General features: G+C 47.7%; 1 protein-coding gene across 1 annotated transcript in view; it reads left to right on the forward strand.

Moving 5' to 3' along the window:
* The first annotated feature begins 337 nt into the window (after positions 1-337).
* Positions 338-15075, forward strand: part of ANKRD11 (ankyrin repeat domain containing 11) — a 155785-nt gene continuing 141047 nt past the window's right edge. Inside the window, exon 1 of the mRNA XM_054078529.1 lies at positions 338-551. The gene's annotated coding sequence lies outside the window, so the exon portion shown is untranslated. The remainder of the gene's footprint in view (positions 552-15075) is intronic.

Below are 15075 nucleotides of genomic sequence, written 5' to 3' on the forward strand. Positions count from 1 at the left end.
TTTCTGATACCAACGGGTTCGAGCACCAGCGGGTTCGGGCAGGACACGGGGCCGAGATGGGGTGGGGACATCCCTCGGGCGGGCGCAGACTGAGCCACACATACGGTCAGGGCGGGGGGGGAGCGGCGCCCACCCCGGAAGCACCGCAGACCCCGGAAGCGTCGCCTGCACCGGAAGTACCGGCCATCCCGGAAACGGCTCTGCGCTGCCGAACGCGTGAGCCAATGGCGGCTTCTCCCGTCGTGCCCCGCGCGGTGGGCGGGGCGCTGCGCCGCCGCGTTTCCCACCTCCCCCCCCTCCGGCCAATGGCGAGCCGCGACGCGCCCGGCCAATGAGCGACGGCGTCTCATCTGCGGCCGAACGGGCGGCAGCGCTGCGAGCCGAGCCGGGCCCGACCGCGGGGCCATGGAGTGCGCGGCCGGGAGGCACCGCCGCCACTGCCCGCGGCCCCTCCGCTAGCGCTCCCCCCTCCTCTATGCAGCGGGGCCGGCGGAGCTGCAGGCCTCGCTCCCCCGCGAGGCTGCCCTCGGCCCGCTGAGCCCGCAGCGACGGTAAGGGCGGCGCGGGGGGGAAAGCACATAGGGCACCGGGAGCTGGAGGAGGAGGAGGGGGGGGCAGCTGAGCAGCATTAGGAACGGGGGGGGTGGAGCTCGAGGGGAACACCGGGAGCTGGGCACCGGGGATGGGGGGGGAGGAAGAGCGGCGAGGGGAACCGGGAAAGGTGGGGGGAATACCGGGAACGGGGATGGGGGGGAGGGGGAGGAGAGAATAGAGGCGGGGAAAGCGGAGGGGGCAGCTGAGTAGCACCGGGAACGGTGGAGGGGAGCTGGGGGGGGTAATACCGGCAGCTGGGCACCGGGAGTGGGGGGAAGGGAAAGCAGAGGGGGCACCCGGAACGGGAGAAAGGGAAGGAGGGGGACACTGGGGGGGTGGGAGGGGAGCAGAGGAGGGAACGGGGATGAGAAGGGGGGAAGAGCGGGGGGGGGGGGGGGCACCGGGAACGGGGAGAAAGGAAGAGCAGAAGAGGGAACGGTGCGGGGGAGGAGACGGGGAGAAAGAGGATATCACGGTGGGGAGAGAGGGTCAGGGGGGCATCGGGAACCGGGGGGGGAGAGCAGAGGGGGCACCGGGAACGGGTGTGGGAGAAGAGGAAACAGCGCCGGGGGGAAGAGAGGCAGCGTTGGCGGCGGAGAGGATAGAGGGGTCACCGGGAGCGGTGGGGAGAGGGGAATACGGGGAGGGGGCAGAGGGAGTACTGGGAACGGGGGTGGGAGAAAGTACGACGGGACACCGGGAACGGGGAGGGGGGAGCAGGGGGACACCGGGAACGGGGCGGGAGGCATCGGGAACGGGAAGGGATGTGGGAGAAGAAAGCCCCGTATGGAGGGTGAGAGGAGGATGTTGGGTTTTGGTGGAGGGAGGAGGAATTGAGGAGGTGTTGGGAGTGAGAAAAAGCTGTTGGGGGGCTAAGGGGGAAAAGGAGAGTTTGAGGGAGAGCTGTTTGGGATGAGAAGGGCTTGAGGGGGCTGACCAGGGGGGTTGGGGGGTGGCGACCGAGGTTAGGAGGGTTTGAGGGGGGCTAATCAGGGTAAGGAGGGTTTGGGAAGCTGACCAAGGTGAGGAGGGTTTGGGGGCGATGGTCAGGGTGAGGAGGGTTTGAGGGGATCCGTGGTGGAGCCCCAGAGAGAGCCCAGGGAATAGTGGATTTTGTGGGGTGTGTTATGGGGTGGGAGAAACAGTGGCTCTGGGGTTGAGGCCGCAGTGTGTGTTGTCCCCCCCCATCCACCCTGGCTTTTCGGGGGGACACGAGGGCGGGCAGCCCACGTTTTGGGGTGTGTGCTGAGCTAGGAGGAACAATACCAAAAGTTGTCTGAAATGGTAATTTCCGTTTCCCATTTCATCATCCCTGGGTAGGCGTTAGCCCTGCGAGTGTGTGCGCAGAGGATGGAGCTGAACCGAGCTGCTGCCAGCCAGCCTGGCCGATCCCTGCTTATTTATTTATTTTCTAGTTTAATCTTTAAATTGCTTGGTATTTTTCTCCTTGGAGGAGCCTTTGTGTGCTGGGGAGGAGCTGCTCGACACCTTTGCCCCTTAGCAAAGAGTGGGGGGAAAAAAAAAAGAATCCCAACCCGAAACAGCTGCACTTCTGCAGTCCAGAATTAACCTCCCCCAGTCCGGTAGATTGATTGCGTGTTTAGAAAGGCAAATCGCTGCTCTCCCCCTCCCCTCGCCTCGGAAGGAGCCAGGATGAGCTGAGCCCTTGATGCCCTCTGCCCTTTCCCAGAGAGAGCAGCTGTCCTGTGAGGGGCTGTGCGTGCGGAATGAAAATCGGCCTCTTCATTGAGGCACAAGAGTCGGTGTGTTTATGGATTGGCTTCTACTCTAAGCTTGGAGGTCTGTTTTGATATCCAGTTGCAGGAAAGGGTTCCTCCCCCCCTCCTGGTTTTGTACACAAAGTACTCTCTTGCCACTGGGGACATGGCCCTATAGGCAGAGAACAAATTCCAGGCAGCTCTTGAAGCAAAATTCCCTCCTGAGATCGCTTCTGAAATTGGGTATAGACCATTTTGGTGAATTTTTTTTTCCCCCTGTGTGGGCAGAGATAGTTAGCTGAAAACATCTCACGAATGTAAGGCTTAGTAGTGGCTGTGTTCTTTCTAGAAGTGCTGCAATCTGTATGAATGTAAGGAACTTGGAGTGAAATGTAATTTTTTTTTCTGGTTTGTTCATAAAATGGAACAGTTTTTTGTAACCACTCCAATTATTTTCTTTTTCTGGGGTGAAAAACACTCAACGGAGTCATGAAGAGGGAAAAGGAGATTAATTCTCGCATGTTTCCTAATAGCATCGATGCATTCTTTTGTGTGTGCTCTACCAGGAATTAAATATTTGACTTGATTAACTGAAAAAGAAAAAATTGGCGTGGTTACAAAATACATTTACTGGCAGATTAAAGGTGCATATTGGAGCGGTTTTAAATGATTGTGGTGGCGTGCGGTGGAAGGGTTTAAAATGCTCCGTGGGGTGAGCCCTACAGTGGCTCCTCTGTCTCAGCAGGGAAACTCTTGGGCACCTTGTTTTGTTCTGCCTGTGAAATGTGGCTGCTGAAGCCACGTGACCTGTTTTCTATCCATGGGAAGCGCTCCGTTGGTGGAATCTCGCACTCTGTGGGGTTGTGGGTGCACACTGGGGACTCTGGTTGAGCTCCTCGCAGAGCACAGTTCCCCTCACGGCCTTCCCGTGTCTGTCCCAACAGCAGAGCCTTTGCGCCACTGTGTCCGTCCAAGTGTCTGCTCTGGTTTAGCTGCCTCTGGGGTTTGTGGGGCTCAGCCTTTGTCATGCAGAGATGCTCCGGGTCTCTGGTTCTAGGAGAACTCGTCCTAAAGAAGGTAGCGCAGGAAGGTGTAAAACGTGCCAGGGCACATCCTGTCTGTGTCCTCCTTGGAAAAGGGCGGTTTGTGCTCTGGTGGAGTTTGCTGTGAACCTGTATTATTAGGCTAGCTGGGACTTGCATCACCTCCAGACTTGTCTGAGTAAGTGCGAAGGGTTTGCTCTGTGAAATTTGCAGCAAGCTGAGTTGCCCGTGCAGCGAACAACGCGCTCGAGTTTGGAGCCCGTACAAGCCTTCAGTTTCTGTCCTCCAGCTTGATCGGTTCCTAGCTTTTTTTATTGCGTATTTCTGTTCTACATAGCGATTGTAGGAGCCCTGGTCATGCAAATGTTAGCGGCTGTGACAGCCTGGAAACTGGAGATGTAAGGTTTAGTGTTTCACAATTGGTTTTACTGTTCAGTTCTGCTTCTTCTTTTAAAAATGAACTCTTGCCCGTGTCTCCATTTCATAAAAACGTGGTTCAGGGTAAATTGCCTTTTTTTTTTTTTTTATTTTACTTGCTGCTTTTTGTTTTTGTGATGCTATAATAGCATTTTCTGAGACTCAAACATACAGATTGTCCAAGATGAATGTTGGTTTTGGATGGGGGATGAAAAGTCAAAAAACAAACCCCAAAAGACCTTCAGCAAAGCACTGGCCTTCATTTTTTCCTTTGTGTGTGGCGAGCAACCTGTTAAGGTTATTTTATTTCCTACTTACGTTTTAACTGACTAAGTCCCAAAAAATGTTTCTAAACAAAACCAAGCGTATCGCAGCGTCGTGCCGCGTTCTGCCACTGCTCAGTAGAGCAGACAATGTATTTCTCTAGGGTCAGCGAAGACTAGTCGTGTTAATCAATACTGTACCAGCAGTGTTCCCTTTTCAGTAAACCAGATGGACTGCTTACAACTGGTGGTGATTATTTTAACTGTGTAATTGCAACATGGCTGCGTGATGACAGTGTTTCCTGCAGATACTTCAAAGCCAGGCTCCTGACAAGTGTATCTTTACAGCGTTTAATCTATATTCTCTGTCTTTATGTTGTGGCTTTTGGACATGTGTTTGAAGTACTAAGGTTTTTTTTTATTACCTCCTGCTTTTCTATATGTTAGAAGAAGGCAGCACTTTGTAACAGTGAAGTGGCTCAAGTAGGGGAATAAAACCAGGATGCTGGGGGCTCCCACGGTGGCGGGTTGGTTTCAGTTGGTTTTAGATCTGTGCAGCGACTACGGCAAACACTAAGAAGAGCTTTAAGTTACCGTGAGGAAGCGGCAGTGTTTCTTTGAAACAGTGCTTGAATCTTCTATAAGCGTGCGTGTGGTTTTGTTTTGGGGAAAATATGTTCATTGGTGACTTGAGTCTTAACTGGGACGCTCTAATTACGTGGTGAAGAAATCCTACTCGGAGGGAAGGAAATACACAGGACCGGAGCTGGGTAATTACATTTGGTAAAATTACCGAGTGCCTGCTTGCTTAGGAGGTTGGAGCCCCTCTTCCTCCTGCCGAGCCGAGTACCTGAATTTCAGGCTTGACAGTCTACCTTATGGATTGAAATTCTTCCTCGGCATTAAGATTTAATGATGGTAGATACATAGCAAGTAGTGACAGGTATTACTGCTTTTCAGCACAGCAAAGGAAATAATGCTCGCAAATATTTACCTGGTGGTTGTTATTCTAATCCTCTTTCCTTGAGGAGACTCTAGTAAAGGTGCTTCATCTGCTGCCTCCATCGCCAGTGAGAATTGAATGTATTTCAGTTGTAAAAGGCTGTGGAGAGAAATTGGTATCTCCATAGCAAAGATTTTAGTGTTTCGTGATAAACTCGCATATATTTTTACCCTATCTAATTTAAACCAGTCTGCACGACACTTTACAGGAATGATTTGTATGCAGCCTTTAAATATTTTCTTTTCCCTGCGAGAGAGATGAGCGACACGGAGCTGCTTTTTCCGAGGGTGCAGAGCGCTGGGATTCTCAGCCAAGTGTTGTGTAATTTGTATGCTGCTGATGCATGGGCATAAAAAATACATAAATGTTAGAGGAAAGCTTGTGTAGTCAATTATTTGAAATCACAGGCATCTGAAACAGGATGGTTTTGTGCAGCCAGAGCCTTAATCAAGTGTACTTGGGCAAAATGCTGTCTGTGGTGGCCTGCTGTGGAGGGGGGCAAGGAGCTGTCGGCGCCTGTGGTCGGGAGGCTGGGGTTTTTTTTTTCAGTGTATTGGACTGTACCTGGAATTTCCAAGCTTTCCCGTGTGAGAACTGGTGTTTTCTGGTGTATTTTTCTCGTGCAGCTGTTGGGTATTTAAAAATCTTAATTTGCCTGAGCCTGGGTGGTGGTAGCAGCTTGGTCTGTGGCTGGTTGGAGGTGATGCCAATTTGTAATCCTTTACAAGAGTATAAAAAAAAAAAGAGAGAGAGAAAGAAGCTTAAATGCTAATAGCAGAGAAAAATCTGTTCAGCATGTAGTGTGTGTGAAGAAGGCAGGCACACACGTTGGTCTGCGTATTCTCCATCAGCTGAGCTGAGGGCTTTTAAAAATCTGTTCTAATTTTTATGCTGGATGTGGAATGGCTAATCCCATAAAAGCCTAGCACCTTTTGACAGATGAAACGCTGCTGTTCTTAACTTACTTGAGCAAAATATTTTTATAGATGGTATTAGCTCTGTGGCTCTGAGGGTAATGCAGTCCTTACACGAAAAAGATCTTGCTTTGATCTGACAGCTTTCAAGATCCATTTCCAATCACTGAGTTCCATTAACTCTGTTTATAATGGTGCCCTCGGACTTTTTTCTGTTTATGTGACTCTTTAGGGTGTTAACATTTCTGTGTATATGAGTTCTCTTTAATAAACTGAAGGAGTAATTGGGGTCAGGAAAGGAAATAATCCTGTTAGAAGGTGCAGTTAATTATATCGAGTGTTTTGGGCTCCAGAATTCTTCCTCTTGGTTCTTTAATGTTTTCCCCAGACTGTAGAATGTAGAGAAATAATCAGATCGCCAACAAAATAGGACAGTGGGGCAGGGCGGTGTCTATACAGTTGGTTTTGGGAGTGTGAAACAACTACAAGCGCAGGGTTACTGGCTGTGAGGGTCATGGAGGAGAGAAAGGGAGGCTTCCCTGGTGGTGTCGTAGTGTTCTATGTGGTCTGGTGTTGGTTGAGTGCGGTGCGGGAGTCCTGCAGCTCTGCAGCACCCGTGCAGCGGCTTGGGATGGGTGCTGGTTGTCCCCATTCCCTCTGCACCTGCTCTCTTTGTGGCTCTTGCCAGAGCTCATGTATGAAGATCCCTCCTGGGCTTTCCTACCCCTTTCAGTTTTGTTGGTAGTGAGAAAGCGTGAGCTCCTGAAGAGGACTTCTGAAACCTGTCTCGCTTAGGCGGTTTTCATTTTGTTGAGTGCATGGTGTGGTTAAGTTGTTCCACTCACAGTGTAGTGAACAAAGGCTGAAATTGCAGTCTGTGAAGACTGAGGGTTTAGGAGAGACCACCCCAAAGTAAAAACCAAGGGTGCAGTAGTCCTTAGTGTTGTGGGGTAGCAATGACTGTGAGTGAATTTGCTGCTGTAGCCAGAAGAAAGTGATGTTTTTTTCTAGGTCAGGGTTGAAGGCACTGTCAGGGTAGTGATGTGAAGCATACATTACCGTCTGCATTGTCCCTGCCATATGGATGTGTACAGTGCTGCCCTTGGCATTCATGCGTTGAATTATTTATCCTCTCAAAATCTGTAGGCAGCCTTTCTTCCTCTGTCTCTAAGAAAACCAAACTTATCCGATTAGTATTTTTAAAATAGATCTTCCACTCTAAATCGGTGCAGTGGCAGGAGCGAGCTATCGATTGTATATTGCGTTTGTGGTAGTAAACCAGAGGTTACAACATTTTATGGAAACACTGAAATATTAATTCTCCTCTTTGGTGCAAGAGGGCTCATGCAGGTGCTGGGTGCATATGCGACTAAAGGGCAAGCCTGCTTCTTCTTTAGCAACAGTTTACAGACCTTGAAAATAGAAAGGGTAGAAAACTTTTTAGTATGTGTAAAAGAAGCTTTGCCTCAGCTGTAGACTCGTGGAATGGAGGTTCTTATGCATTTGAACAGTGAGAAAGCATCTCCTTTCCTCTTGCATTGCGTTGGGTTTGCTCTGAGAAGATTAAGGTGGCCCTTGGAGGGCTTCAGGTCCACAGCTGAGGACAGTGGTGTTGGCAGGTGGTCAAATGGCTGTGGGTGATTGGGGAGGAAGGGGGAGCAAATGCTAAGGGAAGCTGGCTCTATTTTTTTATAAGAGACTGGAAGATTTGCAGTATAGAAAAGGTCTAAAATTTACCTTTAGAGCAGCATAAAGCTGCTGAAATTGTGTCACAGCATGGCAAAGAAGGGAGATGTTACCCTTTAAAAAATTCACCATGATCCAGAGGCAGCCGCTCCCTGAAGGCTTGACAGCCTGTGCAGCAGGAGGCTGCAGAGCCGGGTTTGGGAACTACTGAGCTGCTCTGAATGTCTCCATATGAAATGAGAGTATCTGTAATTAGGAACGCCTTGAAAAAATACATTAAATAGCTTTAAAGGAAAATAAGGCGAATGGAAGCTTCATTGTTCGGTATAAAATGCTCGACTGCAGTTCATGGTGCATCTTTGTTTTAAATACAGCACACATGGAAGTGCTCCCCTCCCCCTGCGCACAGAGCCTTATCAGCTTATCTGGGCAGAAGTTCAGAGCCATAAAAACTATATCCTGCTTACACCTTCCAGCCTATCCTATGACCTGCTCTGTGTAAACAAGTTGTACCAGGAGCTCCAAATTACTAGTAAGTAGCTGGGTTTTCTGCAGGCTGGTTAGGTCTGGGAGGAGCCAAGATAAAGTTCTAAAGAAGTTCTCCGTCTGGAAGGGCCTCCTGGTAGCTTCCTCCTACAGGGAGGAGGCAACAGATCCAATACTCTGCTGGCTGCGGCAGTGACTGTGTCCTATGAAAAGGAGTAATCTTTTGGGTAGACTTTACACTTTCGGTCTGGTGTTTTCCACGTTGTGCAGGATGGTGGCTGTTGCAGATTGTGAAATGTCAACGTTATCGTAACAACACACAGCGCTTGTTGCACCGACTGTCGTTCTGCCGTTGCGTCAGGTCTTGGACAGACTGAAGATGTAAGCTTATTTATGAAGAACTGCTATAGTTATATCTTTAGATAGCTGAATGAGATTAGCCGTGCGGATGCTGGGAAAAGATAGAGGTAGGTGCGGGGGGAAAGGCGGGGGGTGGGAAGCAAACATCCTGCTCGTGGCAGTGCTATGGTTGTTTAAATACCAGTGGGCAAGCTGGTGCTCTGGTTACAGTGTTTAGCTGCCTTCCATAGCTAGCTGTCTCCTCGGTTTCATCTTGCAGCGAGGCACAGGCAGATAGCTTTATCCGAATGAGATCGTGGGTCTGTTATGAGTGAGCCTGTGTTGCTTTGTGTGTTAAACTTTACCTTTCTCAGCAGACTGTGCTAGCCAGGTTTGAATATGAGAACCTGTTCTTGAACGTTGACCATTTTACTCCAACTCATGCTGTTTCTTGTCCTACCAGCTCAGAAAGGAGATGTGAGAATGTGCTACGTTTGAGAATTAAGGTAGCCGATAACTGCTGTACCTACTCTTGTTTCCTTCTCTGCGGTAGTCTGTCTCTTGGTGCACGTTGGGGTTCTTTGCCATGGCTGTCCTGGTCTCTGATCTGTTTCCTGTGCTCCACTTTGCAAGCAGCCCAGAAGGCTTCTGGCTTTCTCACCAGCATGTGGGGTGTTCTGCATTGCTCCGAGCTGCTCTCTGTTGTGGGCTGTGGTGGGGAAGTAAATGGCCTTCCCCTGTTATCAGTACCAGTGCCGGGCTGTTAAACTTGTTCTGTGGCGAGAGCTGAATTGCCTGTGAGTTAGTCCTCATCTAGGGGAGATGAGATCAGGTGGGAAGTCAGCTTTGTGGCTTTTTCCTGGTGTGCCGAGTAGTGATCCTTAGTTAGAAGGCTACAGGTTGTTGTCGTAGAATGCTGAACTTACTTCTGTGGTCTGCTCTGTCTGCTGGTTTCCTCTACTTCACCCACTGTAATATTTCTTCTCTCTTGCCTCTGTTCCTCACTTTCCCAGAGCCTCATCTGATGGATGTTCTGCTCGGCTCTCTGCACTTGCCTTGGTCCTCCTCATCTAGGATTCTTCTCTCTAATTTTAGCCTGTCTGCCTTTTGATCTTCCCTCCTGTCTGTTCCTGCTTTTCTCTGAGATCATCCTGCATCTTCATCTCCCTCTTGAGATCTGGGCCTTGTTTTTGCGTGGTGGCAGGAAAGCACTTGAAAACAGAGAGGTGAAGGATCTAAGGGCATGGAGACTTCTGCCAAGGATGAGGGTTTGGGGTGCTGGCAGGATTGGGTCTGCAGTTGTGCGCCTCTGCTTATCACTAATGCCTCATTACCTCCTCTGCATCACCCTCAGCACCTACTGTCTCTGGTCAGATCAGCTTTTTGTATCTCCTGTTTTATGGATTGGGCCTCTGTGTGAACGATGAGTTCTTTTCCATGACGTTACCAGTGGTGGTTGTAGGCAGAATTCACTCTGAGGGAGCAGTGCAGGTAATTGAGATCTGCAAGAACCCTTCCGATAGTCTCTGCAGAGCTGCTATCTTCTCCATCTGCTGCTGATTCACTTGATGGAGCTTGCAATAGAGAAGGGTGCACAGGAGGTCTGCTGGCAGTGTTGCAGGCTCAGTATTGCCTCGCAGCCTGGCTTTCCCGTGCACCTCCTGCTGTTTGCTGGGGCATGAATGCTGCAAACTGCATCATTTTCTCTACAATTTTACTTCACTTTAGCATGCGTTTCCTCACATTTACAGAGAAAATGGCTTTTCTAACAGGGATGCATTTTGCCACTTCTCCACAAAAGGATGTGGTGGCATTAGTGGAAAGGGGGGTACCTGTCCTGGTAGCTCTGGCACTGGGAAAGGTACCTTGTCCTGGTAGGATTCATCTGCTTGAAGACTGCTGGGGGTGGTGTGTGCACATACACGCACACGCAACCTGATTCATGTGGAGAATACAAATACTGGCTGTTGCGGACACTCGGCCTCTGCTTTTAGAAGTTCTTTTGTGAAAACAACATTTACCCTCTCCACGGCTGCAGCAGGAGCTTCGGTAGAAACTCCATTGTGGCGATTAGTGGAGGTTTTAAAAGGAACCCAGCAACTGCTGCTGTAGTGATTTGCAGATTTTTTTGCTTTAGATTAAGATTCATAGCTGTTTTTGTTGCATTGTATGGAGATGGCCTGCGTATTGCTATGGAGGGAGCCGTGGTTTTGCTGAGCTCAATGACTAAATCAGCTGAAATGATAATGGTAATGCTACTGTGGGCTCTGCAGCAAGTGATCCACAGGGAAAGTGGAGCATGACTGGAATACGTGTGGTGGTGTGTGAATTTGGTGTTTGTAGGTAACCTGAGCTCACCGGCCAAGGGTTTTGTTACCCAGATACTTTCTGACCTAACTTGTTTTTGTCAACAGTCGCGCCAAATGTTTAACGAATGATGCTTTCCATGAGTGTGGTTACGTAAAATGTTAATACGCTGCATTTCTTCACATCAGCTTTATAATGTGTGCAGGGCTTCATGTCGAACTTCAAAGACGGTAGCTTGCTTTATGGTTGAACCTATGAGCAGTTTTATGTGCAGGGTGGAGTGAACTTGTGGAGAATATTGCAGTTTACCCACTGTCATAAAAAGTTATGATCCTCATGATTCAAGTATTGTTCTGTAGGTGGAGGCAAGAGACAGATGCAGAGGTCAGTGGGAGCGCGTACGGAGTGAGTTCAGATGTGCCAGTGGAGTGAATGGAGTCTTCTGTGTTTCCCAGCTCACTGAAACGAGTTCAAAAAGTGCCTTGTGCTCTTTCTGGGTCTTCCTAAGAAACCTGCACCTGTGTGACTCGCAGAACAGGCAGACCATTTCCATGGGAAAGGAACTTGGCAGGGGGAACCGTGAAACGCGGCTGAGAGGGGGGCTGGTTTCCAATGCAGTATTTTAAACCGTTCTTAAAACGTGGCGCTTCAGAGTGGCGAAGAGACTGTAAGTCAGTTTATAACCTACTTTCCTTCTTTGGGCTTTTCTTTGGGGTGCAAGCCAAGGGAGTTAAAGAAATAAATAAGTGGCTGCCTCTTGCAGGAGCCTCATTCCAATTAACTTCTCTCATGGTTCAGGAGATATTTAAAACCTCAGAGATATTCCCTGAAAAAAAGGACTGTTTTTTTGGCTAAGTGGTCATGGTGGGAAAGCAGGATAACCTTTTAAAGGCGTAATTGCAGGCTTTTGTAAAAACATCTGACAGGGGGTTCTCATTGACTTGAGCTGCTTTTGCACTGTGATGAGATCTAGGATTCTCCGAGCTGGAGAGTCACTGCCACAAACTCTAAGGTATAAAACACTTTTCAGTTTTCAATAAGTAAGTTATAGCTGATTAAAATAAGTCACTATTCCTGTTTCAGTCAGATCCCTATAAATATTCTGAGTGACTTAGGCTCTCGTTTAAAACACGTTCTCCTGGGATGAGGAGGTATAAATGTGCTCTTTGTTTGCAGCCAGAAAAATTAAAAGATCACAACATGAAAAAACCTACGTAATAGATCTCCTGAAACACTGTTTTTTAAAGAATGTGTACTGTGAGTGTGCAAACACCTTTGTTAAGGGGGTTTGTTTTCCACACTGTTAGCATGAAGAATTTTATTCTGAATATGTTAAAACTTGAAAAAAAAAAAAAAAAGGACTATGCTCCCTATCTTTGGATGATCCATTAGCTGGTAGAGCCTGCCTTTTATTTATTTTTGTAAACACATGTGTGAATGTAAACATTTTATCCAGAATGGCCCCGCAAATGCTCCTGCATTAACATATATTGTCATGGAGAATAATTTTCATTTAACTGTAATTTGCTTTATATTTTCCTCCCTGGTTGCCATAGAAACGCAGTCCGATGTGGCAGTGACTACTCGCAGGAGCTGGGTTATGCATTGCCTTTATAATGGACCTCTGTTAATCACGCTGCAGTTTGCACTGAAGGAACCATGATTATTTGTGGGAGGCACTTCATTTATATAAACTGTAAGATGCCTGTGGTACCTCAGCTTAATATTCAGAGTTACCAAGGGTGCTTTTCTGTTCTTCACAAGTTTTGTCATAAGAACTGTGTACGTATTACAGTGGTTGTGGAATTGATGCGTATTTACTGAAATTTAATGTTTGTTAGACTTCATTTTCCATTTTCATTTTATTTGCTGTAATAGCCTGACTAGTAGCGCTCTTTCCTGTGGTTCAGTTTAAGCTTTCAAACGCTTGAAACACAGCAATGAAACATTTGTTTTCCTTATCTGTGCATAAAAAGTTGACTTGCTTTTCATAAGAATGTTTGTGTCTTTATTGCGATGACTGCAGCTGAGCAAACGGCTTCTCCTCACCCCAAGCCTTGTGCCGTGGAACAGCGAGCTTTGTCTAACAGAGCAGTACCCCAGCAGTTCATCATGCTTATAAGGAAAAATACGTTTCCTTTTGGCTAAAATCAGATAGAAGACGATGAGGATGGATTTTAGTTATCTTTTTTGCCTGTCTGCGTTTGGGGGTCTGTTTTGCAGCCCTCATATTTGGCCACCTTGTCCATTCCTGCCTAACGCTGTGGCTGCTGTTCTTCTGACCTGTGCCCACGTTTCCATCTGATTTACAGTCACTCATGAGTCAATCATGAAGATGTGAGCGTTATGCCCACTGCAGCTGGTGGTGAGGAGCTGATTTTACAGCTGCAGGTAGCAGGACATCCTGATGGAGAGGAGATTTAGGGCTTTAGCTCCTGCCTCTGTGTTACACTGCACGCTGGGTACTGTGGCCATGGCTTGTGGAAACCTTGGAAGAACTTGCCTTCCAGCTGCCGAGGGAAAAACCACGGCGGCATCAGTTCGAACTGCACTTATCAGTTAGCAAATGATTCGGTTTTGCTTTGACAGGATGAGCCAGAGGAGAGAAAATCAACCTCATGGGATTCTCTTCTGTCTGTGTACTTTGATGGCAGAAACCTGAAATGGTAACATAGAGACAGGACTTCCACTTGCCTCCCTAACTCTTCAAAATGAATTTTTAGTTTGGTCTTTGGTCTTAAAGACAGTTTATGCGTTGGCCTGTTCTGGCCTGCCCTTCGTGGTTGGACACCGATTGTCAGTTACGTAAGGCCGGATTACTCCAGCACGTGGATGCTTTCAGATGCTGATGGTCTCACAGTTATTTCTTGGTGCTTTACAGAAGGAATTGAGTAACATTTTGTTCTGTAATGCAGTATTAAGAAACAGAGCGTTTTTTTCCTGCAGTGGCATATAAACAAGTAGTGATAACATCCTATTTAAAGCATTCGGAGGAGGCAGGGCTGAGGAGTGGAAGCAGGGCTGGATCAAGCTTTATTTTTCTTATACCTACACACCATATTTTAGTACAATTTTGCTTGCCTTCCGTGCAAACTGTGAGCTATGAGAAATTTAACTATTTTTTGAGGTGTACAAGCCCAGTGCGGTGTGTGCTGTGCGTGTGGAGTAACCTTGTTAATAGATGTTACTCACCTCTTTCCCCTTGTGTATTTCTTCATCTCTCACTGTATGATGTTGGTGCTCTTTTGCTGTTTACAAGAAGCAGATGTGATTCATACTCAAAGGCCAATCTAATTTTAATAAAACGCTGGAAAATGGCATGGCTGTAGTGAGGACTTTTGTGTCTCTCGTAGACTTCTTGCGTTTTTCCTCTTTTTCAGTAATATAATCTGCGTTCTGACAATGCCAGCATCTCAGCTATCGGGTGGCACGGTCGGACTTGCTTGAAATAATCATAGAATTGTAGAATGGTTTGGGTTGGAAGGGACCTTAAAGCCCATCCAGTCCCAACCTCCCCACCGTGGGCAGGGACACCTCCCACTGGATCTGACCTCAAGGCCCATCCAACCTGGCCTGGAACACGTCCTGGAAGGTGGACACCAACTCTCCGTAATTTGTAGGTTTATTTGAATTATATTTCATTTTTGCATAACTTCAGCTACCTGAAAATCAAGTGTTCTGTACCAAATACTTTATAATTGGGAGGTAATTTATTTGAGAGTTAAGTATTAAAATGGGTAATAGCATAAGAAAATATTAGGAGGGAGCTTTTTGAGGTGATGTTGACTAGATATTTCCAACGTCATAGGAACAGACTTGTTTAGGAATGAAGTAGAGGTGTATGGTGGTTCACATCAAAGGGGTGTTGTATTGACCGAGCATAGCGGAGCACTTTGCTTAACTTGTTTAAAGCAAACAAAAACCCCGCATGACCCTATAGTTTGTATAGAAACGGGTGTGTATGATGGCTAACTTGGAGACAGCTGATGTTTTCTGACTTCTCCCCAGGTCCCAGGCAGTTATCTCGGCAGAACTTTGAGGTGTGTTTTTCTAAAGGTGTGGTCCTGAAGGGTTGTTGATGAATTGCGATGTGAGTGCAGCTGTAGCTATAAACTAATACATGTGGTGACTAAGTTACCTTTGTGAAACCACTGAATGGGCTCCTTCACCTGAGTTCTGGGTTAAACAGTAGTTCATTAGCACCAGAAGGGCAGAGCAGCTTTAGTGGCAGAGGGAGCGTTTGATTCCAAAGCTTCACTTTGAGAATATTTTAAGGTTGACTTATTTGCACTTGGGTTTGGTCTG

Source organism: Cuculus canorus, chromosome 13 (assembly GCF_017976375.1).
Source record: "Cuculus canorus isolate bCucCan1 chromosome 13, bCucCan1.pri, whole genome shotgun sequence".
NCBI classification, from domain to species: domain Eukaryota; kingdom Metazoa; phylum Chordata; class Aves; order Cuculiformes; family Cuculidae; genus Cuculus; species Cuculus canorus.